Here is a 16,667-nt window from a genome sequence, read left to right as displayed (position 1 = left end):
TGAATGAACAGATGCTACAATACCTGTCACAAACAGTAGCATATGCTCTCAGATTGAACTCCAGGGTTTTTTGTATAGGGTTCTTCAAGCGATGTGGATTTGTAAAACACCCTCAGAACATGTGACTGAATTTCCACTTTTGATTTAACATGAGATAAATAGGCTTTAAAATAAACGTGATATAGCATAGAGCAGGATAATGATTCCAGCACATACTGTATGGGGATAAAAGATTTTCCAGGACAACAAAATATGACCGTGAAAGAAAGAAAAATGAATTTCCCAGCTTGCTCAGTAATTCTGATTAGGTTGCCTTGCCTGTAAAGAATTAGCTAGAACAAGTTGACACAATCACATAGAATTACCTAATCTGATAAACATTATGTGTGACAGATAAAACATCTGTTTAAAGAAAACAAAGTGCACTTATCCATGGGCTTAAGATGCTGACCAAAACCAGATCAACTAACAGAATAGAATGTCCTTAACAGAGACATTGCAAAGAATTCTGAAACAATTTATAGCATTACAAAGACATAGCTTTCAATCCATTTTCTGTTCTATTGATTAGAATGCTGCAGATCACTTAAATTTGGTAACTGTAAGTTTCATTGAGCAATACTGAAACTAGAGTAGTTCCAAGAGGATGGTTTGGGATGCTAATTACAATAAGAATGTGTTCTTCAAAAAATCCCCCACAATCCCGCAGCAGAAGCATCTTCCAAATATTGTAGGATTTACAATTTTCTGTAACTTCCCCGACAAGACTCAACGTTACTGATGTCAATAACTGACAGATGCAAACAGTGAGGTAACAGCAGGTTTTTGTGGGGCAGAGAATCTGGGTTTAAAATGAGTGACATGCTCTAGAATAAGATACTGTGGAAAGGCATTTTTAATTTTCATTAAAATGCTCCCCCCCATCCACCCCAACTACCATGAGAACTTCCTACACTGCTGGGATTTTTATCTTCACTTCAATCAGCTTTTTACTACAGAAGAAATTTAAGTAGCACTATCTCTTTCAGGGTTTGTCTGGATCTTAGAAAACAGAATTTATCCCAAGCTTAGGGACAGGCATAGGAGAAGGTGGAAAGCTGAAAGTAAATGAAGGAGCTATAAAATGAGAGGACTGAGAGGCCCATGGGGACTCACTAGTGGAGCAGAAAGAGTTAAGAGCAGAGATGGACGTCAGGGGGAATTTGATGGTAATGTGGTAAGCGACAGGAAGCCAGGAAAGGGGTTCAAGAAGGGCATGGGTGTGAGCGACAGCATCAGGATGACAGGAATGGAAGATGATTTTAACAGAGGTGTTTGGAAGAGTCTGTAGGGGAAGAGATGAAAGGGAAGAAAGGGGAAAAAATCACAGTAAAGCTAGATGTATACATTCATAGGCTCAATGCTTCTCTTACTATAGCAGAATACGGTGTAGCAATATGGAGAAAACGGAAACATATGGTGCTGCGAGCTATTTGAAACCCCACCCCCACCCGAGAGTCTGGCAAGATAACCACAAGCCACAGTTTTGTCTACCATGCAATGATAATATTTTGGGAGATTGGATGATTTGTGGTGACACTCTGCCAACTCCGGCTGTCGCCTTTAAAATTAACTATTTCCATGATTTAGCGGAGGCTGCCAAACTCAGACTGGCAGAATCCCTTCTAGTTAGAGCACCACCTCCTTGTACTTGCAATTCTGACTAATCGTGAGATAGTGCCTGCAATGGGACTACTTCTGTGAGCAACTAGTGAACATGAGCAAGGGCTGCAGAATCTCACCTGTAATAGTGAGACAGACATTTCCTGCTTCCTCACAACCTCCTCTCTTGTAGAAGCATGGCCATAACCCTGCAGGGTCATAGACTGTAGGAGCCATTCATGTTTAGGTATACCACTCTGGGTTCTTGGCTTTCCATGAACAGCTGGTCCTGGCAATACATCACTGTGATGAGGCATGCAGATGTTACTGTGCCTGCTAGAGGGGGCTCTGCTAGTCTATACCTTAATGATAGGCCCCAGTGAGCCAGACAATTGCTCAGGACTTTAGGTTATTCACCCTCTTCTTGGAGGTGTTGCTGTCAGTGGGTTAGTTAGATGCAGCTGACTGTATTTAGGAGTCTCAGCGCCTTAAAGAAATTATATAAAGTGTCTAAGAACTCCCTGGGGAAGGAGCCCTGGACATCATATTTATTTGATTTTACATCAGTGCAGATTCTCCATGCTGGTTCAAGTCCTAGACGATGCCATCTACAGGAATGAGATGGCGGCACTAGGAGACAGACTACTGCCTCCTCTATGTATGTGTGCACTTACATACAGCATTAGTACATGCATCCACTTGTGTGGGTCTACGGCCTGCTTGGGAACAGGCATTCCTCTTCTCTTAGCCCCATTCTCATCTCCTTTTAGCCTCCCCGTTGCCACGAAATGTTTCTCCATCACCATATCACACGGAGATGTGTGATGACAGATACCAAATTCAACGACCTAGCCAACTCCCATGTTGATCTACTTTAGCCAGGACAAGTCCTAGTTTTAATCAGGGAAGGAACTAACAAGAGACTGTTTTCCAAGGAAGCTTTGGAAATCTTGCAACAAATCCTGTTTTCATGAAGTTTCTAGAATAGGGTTCAGATGAGCATCCAAGTTCTGAAATGTATCCAGTGCCAACCCCTAGCCCTTTGAGTCTGCTTCTTATCAGAGAGGTACTCCTCTCACAAAAACCAGCCATTGGCATGAACAGAGCAGTCTCAGACATGTCAAGGAGTGAATCATAATAATTACGGATGAACCCTTCGATTCATGTTTATTAAACTCTGATAGCAAAGGAATTGCCCAGACAAATGTGTTTATGCATTGAATTTCCAGTTGAATAGTGTGCAGAGATGGGAGGGAAACTGGATTAAATTGTTAGGAACAATAAAAAAATTCTTTTTGGCTAAATCTGAAAGAGAAACGTATGCTGTACTGAAGATCTGCTTTTTGTCACATACAGCATAAGTTTGCCATGGCAATTCTTTACTTTCATAATGTAATAGCTTTGTGAATATCCTGGTCTCCGAAGGCAGACTTAAGGAGGAACTAAGAATCATGCTGTTGAGTCCTTGACCTATCTGAGCGAACCCACAAACTGAAAGGCAGGAGAGGAGTGATGTTGCTCCCTTGTCTCAGGCCAAACGTACATCAACCCTAATCTGCCTCCTGTTTCATCTTTCCCTGTACTTTTAGTCTGGACGGATCATTCTGTTGCACTTGAAGATTCACACACTCCAGCGGGGCTGTTTTATTTCAACCTTCACTCAGCAAGAAGTGCAACAAAAGCCAGAAAAGAAGATTGAGCTCTGTGTACTGTCAGTTGTACATAGTTCTGACTGTTATTTCCGCTCAATGGCTTCAGTTTTATCCCAGGATTATACATTTTGGGAATAACGGGAGATTTACATGCTTGAGCGTGGGTCAAATGACAGTCAGAATGCACATGTGTTGCAATTTTTTCACCTGCAGACTTCTTCTGGTGACTGTTATTTTAAAATTCCAGCTATGGCAGAAATTACTGATCGAAACTTTTTTCTGCAGATATTTACTGAAGCATCTCAGGTGAGTAATGTTTAGTCGACTGCTTTTTGTTTTATTCTGGCTCATTAAGTATTTCTTGTAATATTTGAGGGACACCTTATTTACTGTTTTGAATAATTAACTCTTTTTAATTGTGCCAAAGGGATACAGAGAGACAAGGTAGAGGAAGGTCATATATTTTATTGGACCAACGTCTCTTGTTAAGACAGACAAGCGTTTGAGCTTATACAAAGCTCTTCTTCAGGTCTGGGAAATGTACTCAGAGTGTCACAGCTAAATACAAGGTGGAACAGATTGTTCAGCATAAGTAGTTAACAGATATTTCAATGCACCATTCAAGGTGCAATGGCCTGTTAACACCTCTGCACTGCAGTCATGGTGGGGGGGGGGAAGGGGAAGGACATGGACACACGGAACAGGACAGGGGCTGTGTGGGGAGACAGTTTAAGTGGGTTACAGATTGTTGCAATAAACCATAAATGCGGTGTGTCTATTCAGTCCATGATTTTTAGTATCTAGCACAATTACGAATTTAAGCTCCCAGGCTCATCTTTTGATGGTGTTGTGCAGGATTCCTTTGAGGATGAGGACTGAGAGGTCAGATAGGGAGTGATCGCTTTGCGAAAAGTGTTCACCCATAGGTGGTGTGGTGGTTTTGTCTTATCATTTTTCTGTGTGAGTTTATTTGAAAGTGTGGTGATTGTCTGGTTTCACCCACATAGATGTTATTGAGACATTTAGTGCCCTGGAGGTACACAACATGTTTTGATAGGCATGTGTAGGACCTATGGATCTTGAAAGATGTAGAGATATGTCTACAGGTTTTGCATCTGTTGTTCTGGAAGGGTCTGTTGCTTTGAGTTGGCATGTCCTGGTCTGTGGGGAGCTTGCTTCTGATAATGAGCTTGGAGAGGTTATGGGGTTGTTTGAGGCCCAGAAGAGGGGATTCAGGAAAGATTTATTTCAGGATGGGGTCCCCACTGAGTATGGGTTGTAATTGTTTGATGATACCCCACATATGGGTTCCAGTGTGGTTGATAGGTGACAACTAGAGGTGAGTGGTCAGTTTGGATTTTATTTCTGTTTTGACGCAGGTTCTCTTGGGGTATTTGGATGGTCCATTCCATGATGTGATCTCCTTCTCCAGTGGAGTGTCCTTGTTAGGTGAAAGTGGTTTTAAGTGTATTGAAATGTATATCCCGGACACTGTCAGACAGATTAAATCCAAATCTGATTTACTGTTAAATTGATTATACTTTTAATACTCTAAATAGCCATTTATTTAATTTACCTCTTCACCATCATGCTATTTAACTTTTAAGAAGACCCAACCAAACACGAAACATAATGCTCTTGTGCACCATCTCTGGCTCTCCAGATGTAGCAACTGCAAACCATTAACCATTACTTCCCAGAGCTCTGAGTATTCCTAATGATCTCATTGATCATTCTAAGGTATCGAAAAGGAAGTTAAAAAAGCAGAATCACGTTGGCTTCTACTGCATAAAGAGTCATAAGAAAAACCTTAGTTTTCACCAAGTCTCATAGAACAAAGCAAGGAAGCAATGTTATTTTCTAGCTTCCTAGCAGTTATTGCAAGCAATAGAAATAAAACTGTGAAATTAGGGTCTAGCATTGTCCACTCAGAAGGCAAGGTAGAAAGCAAAACACCTTTTATTAGATAAAAACATATAGGCAGGATGGGATCACTTATTGGTAGCAAGCGTTAGGTTTGGAACATCATTTCCCTGGTCCCACACACATTCCAGTGCTGGAAGGGTTAACTCAATGGGAACGGTTTATGGAGGGATGCGGTGGATTCTCCATCACTTGAAGTCTAAATTAAGACTAAATGTTCATCTAAGTGATGTGCTCGATCACAGCCCCAAGTTACTAAGCTCAATGTAGGAATCACTGACTGAAATCCTATTGCCTGTCTGCGTTATGTAGGAGCTCAGACTGGAGGATCATAATGGACCCTTCTGACTGGTTAGCACAGGGAAACGGGGCAGGGACGGGGGACATCAGGGAACCGGCAATTTCCCTAATGGAGATTAGAGTCACCTAAGGTCTTCTCTAATTGACACACTGGCCTACGGTTCCTATTCCACTGGGGGATCAACATAGTGTATTGTAGCTCCACCACACCTGCTCACCCTAGCACTGGGGTGGAGGTGAGATGCCTGGCACAGAAGCCGCCAGTGGCTTTATACTAGCAGGGAGAGGCCCTCTGCTTGGTGCAGAATCCACCCTCTCTGTGCCACCGAAGCAATGCTAAAGGGCCAGATCATAAAGGAGGATCTAGCCTTATGAATCTTTCACTCAGTCCTTCATCCTTCTGAGGCAGATTGATTCAGTTCCACTAAATCTGCTGAGAAGAAGGTCTTTTAGACAGGACCTTTGAAGCAGAGTTCCAAGGCTGATCTATGCTCATTACAGATCACATGACCGTTTTTTGTTTTTTTTTGTAAGAGCAGGTCTCTTTCTAATATCCTCAGCCAAATTTTCCTCTCCCTGCCTCATTATGTATCTCACTATGCACCAAATGGGTTCTGCCTCCCCCGTTTATAAAACCACATTCAAGACACTAAAATCACTTCATCTACTGAACTGTTCGCTATATTTCACTACGTGAGATTTCCATTTGGGACATTTTTCTGGTTCACACTTTTGATTGAGACACTCAGTCATTAAACAGGGCTTTTTATTTTATTTATTTTTTTAATGTGTTTTGAATCTGACAAATGCTAATTGGGCTTATCTGTGATTGCGAAAAGAAAAGGAGTACTTGTGGCACTTTAGACACTAACAAATTTATTTGAGCATAAGCTTTCGTGAGCTACAGTTCACTTCATCGGATGAAGGGAGCTTATGCTCAAATAAATTTGTTAGTCTCTAAGGTGCCACAAGTACTCCTTTTCTTTTTGCGAATACAGACTAACACGGCTGCTACTCTGAAACCTGTGATTGCGAAGTAACCCAGAACTCACAAGTCAGTATACACCTAGGCAGGCAGACAGGGGCTTCATATTTTTGGCCTCCCTCTGGAACATCTGTACAGATTAACTAAACTTTGCTTCAAGATAGTCAAATGCTTCCTGCACCACAAACAGAGCTGCAGGTTATCAGTAAAGGATTCATAATTGGCAGGAGTATATTATTTATTCATGGGGAGATAAGTAAGTATAGAATCCATTCTTTCCCAAAAGGTTAGGGGGTTGCGCACAACTCACAAATATTTCTGGATCATCCTTTACTTGAACCAAAAATGATATTATGCTCTTGTTCTTTCATGCCTAAAACTGACTGTGGATGATGATTTATTAAGCTAGAGTCCTGAGTCTCCTGCCATGCAACCCACTTAGCCACAGTAATGACTATGAAACAGATCATGCATTCTAAGATAGCCTATAATTTGTGTTAAAGAAACTTGTCCATGTCAATTACCAAATTTAATTTGCTAAACTCTATAAAAGGTTATAAAGGAAGAAGAAACAAAAGAGACAAACTTTAAGCTGTTGCTTTTTGTGGTTTATACATGCACACACCCCAGAAGAGAAAATAATAGCTTGGAACAACCCTAAAAGATAAAAAAACAAGTGCTTTCATAACTAAACATTAAACAGACACCATGCAAATATGCTACAGTTCTTGCAATCTGTAGTTTTTCATCTTTAATCTAGGTTTACAAATACCCAGAGATCAAGGTGGTGACGTGTTTCCATACGCCTCCTCTGTCCAGGGCTTAAACTAGATTTAGCTTGCATATGTAAGTATGTTTGCTGGGAGATTGAATGGCTCAGGGATGCAATTAAAATATTTTATGTTTTTAGACTCTGATTCAGCAAAGCACTTAAGCGTCAACTTAAGTACTGCTGATTTAAAGTTAAGTACATGCTCAAGTCCCTTACTGAATAGAGATGGACTTACACAGGTACTTAAAGTGATCGTTAATAATCATGTTTATTGCAGTAGTGCCTAGGAACCAACGAAGATCAGGGCCCCCTATGTACAAACACAGAGTAATAGATGTCCCCTGCCCTGAAGAGCTTTCTGTCTAAATAGACAAGACAGACACAAGGTGGAGGAATAAGATCTGACAGATAAGCAGAGTGAACAATGGGATGGTGGCAGAAGTCATATTAATTCCATGATTTTTTGGGGGGGGTGGGGGGGTGGATGTAATTGGGAAAGGATTCGCTAAATGGAAAGACAAGGGAAAGGAAAGGTGTAAGGGGGGAAAGAGCAGGTGAGAAGACAAAGGTCTGTGGGGCAGGTGTGCTGGAGAGGTGGAGAGACAGTTAAGCACGTTAAGTGCTTTGCTAATTTGGGGATTTAACTGTGTTCAAGCCTAACCCAAGTCAGCAGTGATCAGAAATGGGCCTAAGATGCCGTTTCAATCTGGATCTGAATTTCCCCAATGGAGGGGGATATTTGGATCAGGGATTTTGTTTGGCCTGTTATAGACATTAAAGGTGTGGTCCTGCTCCCATTAAAGTCAATGGCAAAACTCTCAAGCTCTTTGATCTGAATCTAATTTGACCTAACTTTTGTACGAATTTAAATGCATGGCTTTAGTTCAGGCCCATCCTAGCAGTGAGTGAAAATTCTTGCTCTCTGATGAGGGTCTAACAGCCCTTATGAGAAAAGAATTAGGTGGTCTCCAGTTGGTTCCCAAGAAGCAGCGCATCCTCACAACACAAGCCATCAACACCTCGCTGGCAGTGTCATCAGAGAATACTGACGAGGAGGAGGAACTATCCGCTCACCCTTAGAAATGGGCCATACTTCTCAGGGCGGTGTGGGGATGCCTCCAATCCATCAATCTGTGCTTCATTGTCTTGGGGGTTAAGCACAAAGGGCTGCAGTGTCCGTAGCTGTTAGTGTGACACGACACCTTTCCCAAATTCACAAGGACGACGCAGCAAATTCACTAAACAATTAAAGAAATGTTCCCCCCTTCTGTCAACTTAATCACAAAGCCACATCATCATTACTTGGAACAACTGGCAGACATTGTTTAGGAGAAATCTTGGTAGCAAGGAGTTTGCAGGCCAGGACTCAGGTGCACTGCGTGACAGAGTTGGTTGGAAAAGCTGGAATACTGAGCCTGCTATTAGCTAGTGGAACCAGCCCTTCCCTTCCACGAATACTGACACAATATACCAAATACAAACAAAAAAAGTCACTTGCCTGAATATCTTAATATTCTTCTAATAGTCTTCGGTTAGGATGAGAAGATGGGTCTGTCTCATCAGCCAACATGATTACTACAAAAACACTTCTCCCTAATCAGCATATATTCACCCTATGCAATATTATTACCCTTGATGGCTCAGGAGAATGAAGAATTAAAGTAAAGCCTCCTATACAGCCATGGACATGAACAGTTACTGAGCCAGTGGCTGGGCCAAATGGGAAGTTCTTTAAGTCTGGGAGGAAAGGGAACCTTGCAGTTATTTATACAATTCTGAGGGAAAGGAGACCTTGGGAACCATAGATTTCTTATGTGACCTTGGGCAAACTATTAAACTTATCTTGGCTTCAATTCGTTCCTCTGTGAAATGGTTAGAATAATACTCACCTACCAGACAGGGTTGTTGTGAGGTATACTGGTGTTTACAAAGCATATTGAGATTCTTGAATGACAGGTATTATATAAGTGCCAAGCTATTATTATAATTATTAATTTAGGCGTAGACTTTCAAAGGAAACTCAATGGCTGTTGGGCATCCGATGCCATGGAACTTTCATAGGAATGGGTTGCCTAACTTCCTCAAGCTCCTTTGGAATTGTGTGTGTGTACATATGCATACAGTTGTGTTTTTAGGTGTATGCACATACATACACACACTCACTCATGTTTTGGATTGGCAATAGGCCTGGCCATTTAGATTGGCTTTTAAGCAATTACATACTTATACACTTCCTAACATTGTTCTCTTGTTTTTATTGTAGTTTTATTGTAATTTATTTTATTGTAGATGTTTTTCATCTGTCTGGTAACACCTCAAATTAGGTATCATTTCAAAATACTTTAAAAATAGCTAAATGTGGGGTTTTAGAAATTGCACTGTTTTCTTCACAATACAGTATTTTAAGAAATGTGCTAAAATGCAGATATTGCTGGGTAAGATAAAATGCTTTTTCCCACATTTTAAAAAAAGGTTTTACCTTGAATTTAGGAGCTGGTAATTTTGTGTCTCCGAATGATTGATGATTGACCACCATTGAAACCTTCAAGTAAATCAGCAGTGCATACTGTGCAAATCATGTGTTGCAAGTGCCTAAAAACACAGACCATGGAAATGATCTTGAGAGTCTCCATTAGCTGCCTGTTTATACCTTGAGGCAAGATGCACAGACTAAACACCAGAAACTTTTTAGTAAATAAAATATTTCTACTGGGAGACCCCAGGCAATGAGAGTAATGAGAACAGTGTTATTAAAAGACTTAAACTCCGAAAAAGGCAGAACAGCACGTACAGTTACAGTGATATTACAGGAACAAATAAGCTTTCTATCCTTCAGGGACTTTGACATTTCTTTTCACAGGCTAGGAAGTCTTTATAATGGACTTGTGTTTGGATGTTATTGGCCTTCTTGAAGTAGCAAAGTTGCATGGGACACTTTCGTTAATAAGAAAGAAATTATGTGAAAAAGCCAGTGATAAAGACAATGCTGTTCCCTATCTGCCACCCCTGGACTGAACACTGTGGCCCCAGTCCTGAAAACACTTATGCATGAGAATGATCCAGCTGAACTCAGTCAAGTTACTCACACGTGTATGGATTTGCAGGATTGAGTACAATATTTATGCATGTTCACTCGAATGCCAAACAGCTGTTCAGTTCTGCAACATGGGTGCCCCTTACTATTTATTATGGCTGCTCTTTATAGGAACACCCATGTTCTCATGGGCAAAAAGGTAATCCGAATATCCGAGCCATTATTTCTTCTTTGCTCTTTGTCGTTTCTTATTTGTTAGTCTCCTCTTTAGTAAGTTTCAGTCTCCAAGTCAGGGAGCAACATCAGCACCACACACAGCAGGGGCAGTGAATACTAAGTGAAAAGGGTCCAGAGCCTGAAAGGTATTCAGGCACCTACATTTCAATGGGAGTTAGGTGCCTAAATGCCTTTGAGGATCTGGACCAAAGTGAACAAATTTCTAATCCAGTTTATTTGGTGAACACTTAGGAATAGTGAACATGCTGCAGAAATCAGGATCAGACTGTGAGCAGAGAAAAAGAAGCTAAATGCAAATAATTTATTTACAGGGAATAATTCAATCAGCTTTAGGCTTTGAGCTCCTGATGAAGTCAACTCACATTTTTCCATGTCATGCCCGAGGCAGACATGGGCCTAGGACCTCTGCTAGCTTTTACTCCAAGTATTCCCTGCCATCCTGTTGTGAAGCAGGTGGCCCACAATGTCTACTGATTTGGAGGCATCTGCTGGACACAGGATTCTCTTCTCTGCCTCCAGAGTCCAGATCCTTCTGATCCCCGACTGCTGATTTCCCATGACTCCCGTTGCGGGAAAGTGCATGTTCTGCTGAGTGGGGAAGGAGCCCACACAAGCTAATGTGGAGCCAGTTTACACTTTGATACTTGAGAAAGTGGCTATGCATTTAAACAAACTGACAAGCTGTTTGACTGGGCTTTAGGAATTATTTTTGGAATCCTAGAGAAACATGTATTGTAGCAGGCTCCGGAACTCGTTTCACTGGGAATTCTCTCTGATATTTATGAGCATGCATATGGTCACTGTAAACTGCTGCCAAAATATCTCCAAAGAGCAAGACGTGGATCCTGTGCACCTGGTGGAATGGATAAAGGACACCCAAAGGTGCACGTTGTAGGAGAAGATGATTGATCATTGGTTGGGAAGAATGGATGTGTATGAATGCATCTGGAAGATAAATGTTAAAACTAATCCAAATTGTGAGCATCTCAGAGGAATAGTGAAGACTGAGGGCCAGACTCTCAGCGACGGTCAATCGGCATAGTTCCATCATTTCCTAGGTTTCTGTTGGCGTCCATGGAGCTACACTGATTTACACCAGCTGGGGATCTGGCTCTGAAAAGACTTTTAATATGTTAGAGCACTTTGAGCCACCCAGCCAAAACCTTCAAATGCTCTGATGGTTTGAGGGGCTTTGTGCTGTGAGCAAAACAGATGTATAGTCTATACTGATGTTTTCCCTGACTCTGAAGGGATAGAGGGAGCAGCTGCATTGTTTACTTGGAAGAGAAATCCTTAGCAACTTGAAGTTTATGCTTCAATGATGGAAGAAGTCCACTCTAAAGCCTTCAGGAGGTGAAACCGAGAGCAAGGATGAGCGGCAATGTTAGGGGACACTTGATCCTAGTGCACGACGAGGTGTTGTTGTAATACAAATAAATAAATAAATGCATTAAATACGATCTTTGTTCAAGGCAAGAGAATTATTTCTGAAAATGCTTAGGTGCTTAGACCCATAATAGAAAGAAATACAAAGAAATAATAATGATGATGACCCAAGAGAGTGGAAGCGATCAGTCTGGAGTCCTGGACTTCAAACCCCTAAAACATAGTCCTTCCCTGACTGTTAACTGTATATGTAAATGCTGTGCATCTTTTAATATAAAAACCTATGGCTAGGGAGTCTTACACATGCCCATGGGCAAAACTACCCTTATTGTGAGCTGTTGGTTGCCTCCTCAGGTTATTTATTTTGCAGCGAACTCAAATGCAGCATCTACATTCTCATTAAGATCCCAGAAGCTATTTGAAAGCTGCCCTCAGCCTGCCTTCCTAGTGTGGGGTAGGTACGCAATGGGATAGCACTATTAGCCCACACATGTTAGGGAAGGCTGCAGGCTGATACCAGTACTGCTCAAAGCATCTTAGCAATGGTGTACACCATAGCCTACTTCTGTGATGTGTTGGCATCTCTCGTATGAGAGGGAACTCTGGCAGTACTGCTCCCCCTTCGTAGCCTCATCAGACAGTGGTCAGCAGGACCCTTCCCTCCCTTTGTGGATAGTCCACAGGCTCATTTCCCCTTCTGATTTCTTCTTTCTAACATTGTTATCAAATAAAAAATAGGAGCTAGAAATAATATGGAAACATCACATCACTTAAGATTCATTTATATTAGCTACCTTCAAGGGCCTGCATGAAAACTCTTCCTCGAAGCCTAGCTCTGGAGAGCTGCTCTATTTGAATTTAAATATTCCTTAATATTTCTCTGCTATTATTTATGTGAACAGTTATATACAGATTCATCCTTGCTTCTGAACAGCCCCAACTGAATATAGACAGCTACACTGAATGCGTCTCTCCAACCATAATTATCTAGACTGATTAGGATATTGATTATATACTACCATTCTGGCGCCTTGAAAGGATGAATGGGAGATTTTAAAGATAAAGATAATTGACTCCAAGAAGAATGAACACCTTTCTTTCCACACCCTCTCTATAAAAAAAGACACCTCATCCTAATAGACAAAAGGTTTGTTCTGGGGACAGATACACTACAGCTGTGTGATGTCTCTGGACCTTCAACAATGTGCCTATGTGTAAGGGGACTGTTGCCCCCTTACTAACATTCAGTGGGGGTGTTTTAGTTTCTAGCTCTCAGTACGAAAAAGGGGGAAGGGCTGATGGGGAATCAGGACCCTGAGACTGACAGTCCCCAGGAACAATGGGGAGAGGCCAATGCTCCAGGTCAGCCTGAATGACAGGGCGGGCAGGCTAATCAGGGAGTCAGGAGGCCAGGGAGGTCCCGTGCTCTGTGTGAGCTGGACTTGCCTGGGTTAGACAGAGTGGGGCTGAGCTAAGGAGAAAGCAGGGGCCCAAGCTGAGCTGGGGAGCAGAGCTGTGCCAATCCAGAGAGAGCAGACCCTGTCCTGGGAGCAGAGCTGCAGCCCCAAAGCCAGAGGCACAGCCCAGAGAGAGCAGACTTGCCCTGGGAGCAGAGCTGCAGCAACCGGAGCCAGAGGGGCAAGAAAAGCAGCCCAGTGCTGGGAGCAGAGTCACAGAAGCAGCCTGCAGAGCAGACCTGTCCTGGGAGCAGAGCTGCAGCAACCAGAGGCAGAGGGGCCAAAGAAGCAGCCCAGGGAGCTGGAGGCAGAGCAGCAGCAGCAGCGGTGAGATAAAGTGGTGGAGCTGGGGCTGGAGCAGTCCGGAGCAGGGTGCGGTGAATAGCTGGGGAGAGCGAGGGGGACCCTGGGCAGCGGGCCCAGCACAGGGAGACGCCTCAGCCAAGAGGCTCTGCAGGCCAGGCTTGGATCGTAACCCCGACAGGGCAGGGGTGACACTGGGAAGAAGGGTCCTACCACTTAGAGCCTGAGAGCTTGTGGCCACCACCAGAGCAAGTGTCCAACCCACAGCATCCCTACAGCACAGCCAGGGCCTGAGAAGAAGGCCTGGGACTTACAAGGAACAGACAGTGAACTGTGCCCGGACATTCCAGAGACACTGTTTGTGATGTTCCCTGCTACAGAGCGGGTTGATGTGTTTCCTTTAACCTTTCCCATTTTTCCTTATCCTTTTTAAAATTAATTGTTAATTAAATAACTTGCATTTGCTTTAAATTGTATGTAATAGTCAGTGGGTCAGAAAAGTGCCCAGTGCAGAGAGAGTACCCCGGAGTGGGGACACCCTAGCCCCTGTCCTAGGTGACCACAGCAGGGTTGGGGGTCAAGCCCCCCAGGAATCATGGGCCCAGCCTTGTTGGGGTTACGAGGACTCTGCCAGACAGGAGAGTGGAAGGGGAGCCCTCAAGGGCAGGGAGGCCACTGGGTAAAGGAAGTGGGAGTGAGGACTCAGATCCTTTCGCTAGCCCACTTCACCGGGGTAGTGCAGAAGCCAGGAAAGTTCCCCACAATAGCGGGACTATTCCCCCGTTTACATATGTAAATGGGACATGGGAGATTTTCCTCTGAGAGGAATACACTGTAAAAAATCTGCGAAAGGATATAGAGATTAGATTCCTAAAACCATCGAAAATTTCAAATAGTACTTGCATTACGTTTTTTTAGTTCAGTAGTACTAGTTGATTTGTTCTTCAGGCCTATCATATCAATAAACAGAGTAGCCACTAGCTGTGCTAGCTAACATTTGGTGTGAGGCACTAGTTATATGACCTGGCAGAACTTTACATGTGCCAGAGGTAATTTAGGGTGAATAAACTTCAGTGAAAGTTAATGGCAGCAGAAGTGGAAGTCCATTCCAGAGAGGGTAGTGGAATTTCTATGGGAGGAAATGCCATCAGAAAGAGATCTCTGCTGAGTGACTTTATGCTTCCCTATTTCTTTTTGTGTCGTGAGGTTTAGTTCATTTAGCGTGCGTGTGAAACATGTTGGAATATTTTAAACTGGAGAATACTAAACAACAAATGAATTACAGCTAGTGTACTTCTGGTGTGAATGTACAGAGGAGTAACCATGCATGTTGAAATGGGGGAAAGTTTCCAGATTTTCAGAAATGTTCGAGAAAACCAGCCAGCTGTGAGAATGTACAGAAACAGGACCAGATTCTCAGCTTGCATAAACTGGTTTAGCTCCATTGACTTAAATAAAGTATGCTTCATGAGAGCTATGCCAGCTTACAGCAACTGAGGAGCTATCCCAGAATGAATACTATGAATTCATGAATTAGAGTGAGCTCAAGTCAGTACTTCTATTCAAAAATATATTCACAATTTAAACAAAATTATTGTACCAGCTCTACTTTAACTGCAAGAAAAGTATACTTACTGTGTAGATGTGTTATAGCATATACGTAGTGTGACACCCTGCAAGAAAATAAGACGTGTATGATTAATAGAGGGCAAAGCTTATTTTTAAGGGATACTACCCCTTAATTCTCCATTCGTGGTGCAACAATCACACATTTCTGTTGCACAATATGATCCTTTGCATGTTTATTGCTTGAAAACTTACTTTTAATCTAATGTAATGTTGCTTAGTAGTTTCTTATTGGATATGGGTTGCAGGACATTAGCCACCAAATAAAAGAAGTCCCATAAAATACAGGACAGGTTGCCCTGTTCAGGAAAGCACTTAGGTGTGTGCGTAAGTCCTTCTGATTTGAACAGAATGTAGCCACATGCCTTACCGCTATCCTGAATTGAAGCTCGTAGGATGAACCTCAGTGAGCCACTCCTCCTCCTATTTTCCCCTTTTTTGGGACGGGATGGGGGAGATTAGACTCTGGGAAAGCAGTCATTCTGAAAAGGGAACAGACGGACAATCAAACACATACTATCTGAAACTGCTGTCTCTATGTTGTTTTCTTGTATAATGGAGGATATGGAGCTTGATCCTGTGAAGTCAAAGTTGAGGACAGTCAGCTCTTCTTAGGAGGAGCTCAGCACCTGGTAAAATCAATCCTGTAATTTGTATGAAGCCTCCCCTTCATTCTGGCAGGCTGTCAGCGGGTCAGGAATATAGCGTCCAAGTCACAGCAGCAACTAATGTCATGTGTGAAAGAGGCTCAGTCAGCTTTGGAGTAAAGCTTTCTTTCTTTCTCACTAGTAAAGTAAGTCAAACTTTTTCAGCTTTCCACTCTTAAATTACATGCCTGTGGGTGCACTTTCAGCCAAATTTGATTTTCAAATATTTGACTCTATACAGTATTTTACCCAAGAATGCTTGCACAAAGCTCAGCTTCACCAGAGGAAAGTCAATACTATCCATCTTCCACATGACATCAGTTTGGTTTGAAAAGTTATGGGCTCAATTCTGACCTCAGTTACACACATGCAACACCCCACTGTTTTTAGAGGCACAATTTAGCCCTAAATTTCCCACTGGAATAAAGGATTTTACACCAGTAGTGCTGGCTTTTAAACCAGACCACATGCTGATTGGCTAAGGAAAATGTTCAAGCACTACTTGTAAACAGTTTATGCAGGTAAACTGCAAAGCATGAAAAATCTGTTGAGTGCAAGTTTGACCTTTCCATCCACTTGCATTCAAAGGGACTTCCCTTGATCCTCAAAGAGACACACAATAGTCAAAAGAAAGTATCATAGGTCAAATGAGGTATGTCACCTTAACAAGAGCAGACAGCCTGTCAAGTAACTGCAACAAAGAG

The 16,667-nt window shown here is 42.4% G+C and overlaps 1 long non-coding RNA gene across 1 annotated transcript; it reads right to left on the bottom strand.

Annotated features, from left to right (window-relative positions):
- Window positions 1–9,770: 9,770 nt before the first annotated feature.
- On the bottom strand, window positions 9,771–15,802 carry LOC122466616. The gene is made up of 3 exons (XR_006292270.1): window positions 15,687–15,802; window positions 15,326–15,363; window positions 9,771–9,865 (listed from the first exon to the last, which is right to left on the bottom strand). It is a non-coding gene; the product is annotated as an uncharacterized LOC122466616 (long non-coding RNA).
- Between the last annotated feature and the right edge of the window lie 865 nt (window positions 15,803–16,667).

This window comes from Chelonia mydas, chromosome 7, assembly GCF_015237465.2.
Source record: "Chelonia mydas isolate rCheMyd1 chromosome 7, rCheMyd1.pri.v2, whole genome shotgun sequence".
NCBI classification, from domain to species: Eukaryota; Metazoa; Chordata; order Testudines; family Cheloniidae; genus Chelonia; species Chelonia mydas.
This window is presented reverse-complemented; position numbering and strand designations above follow the sequence as displayed.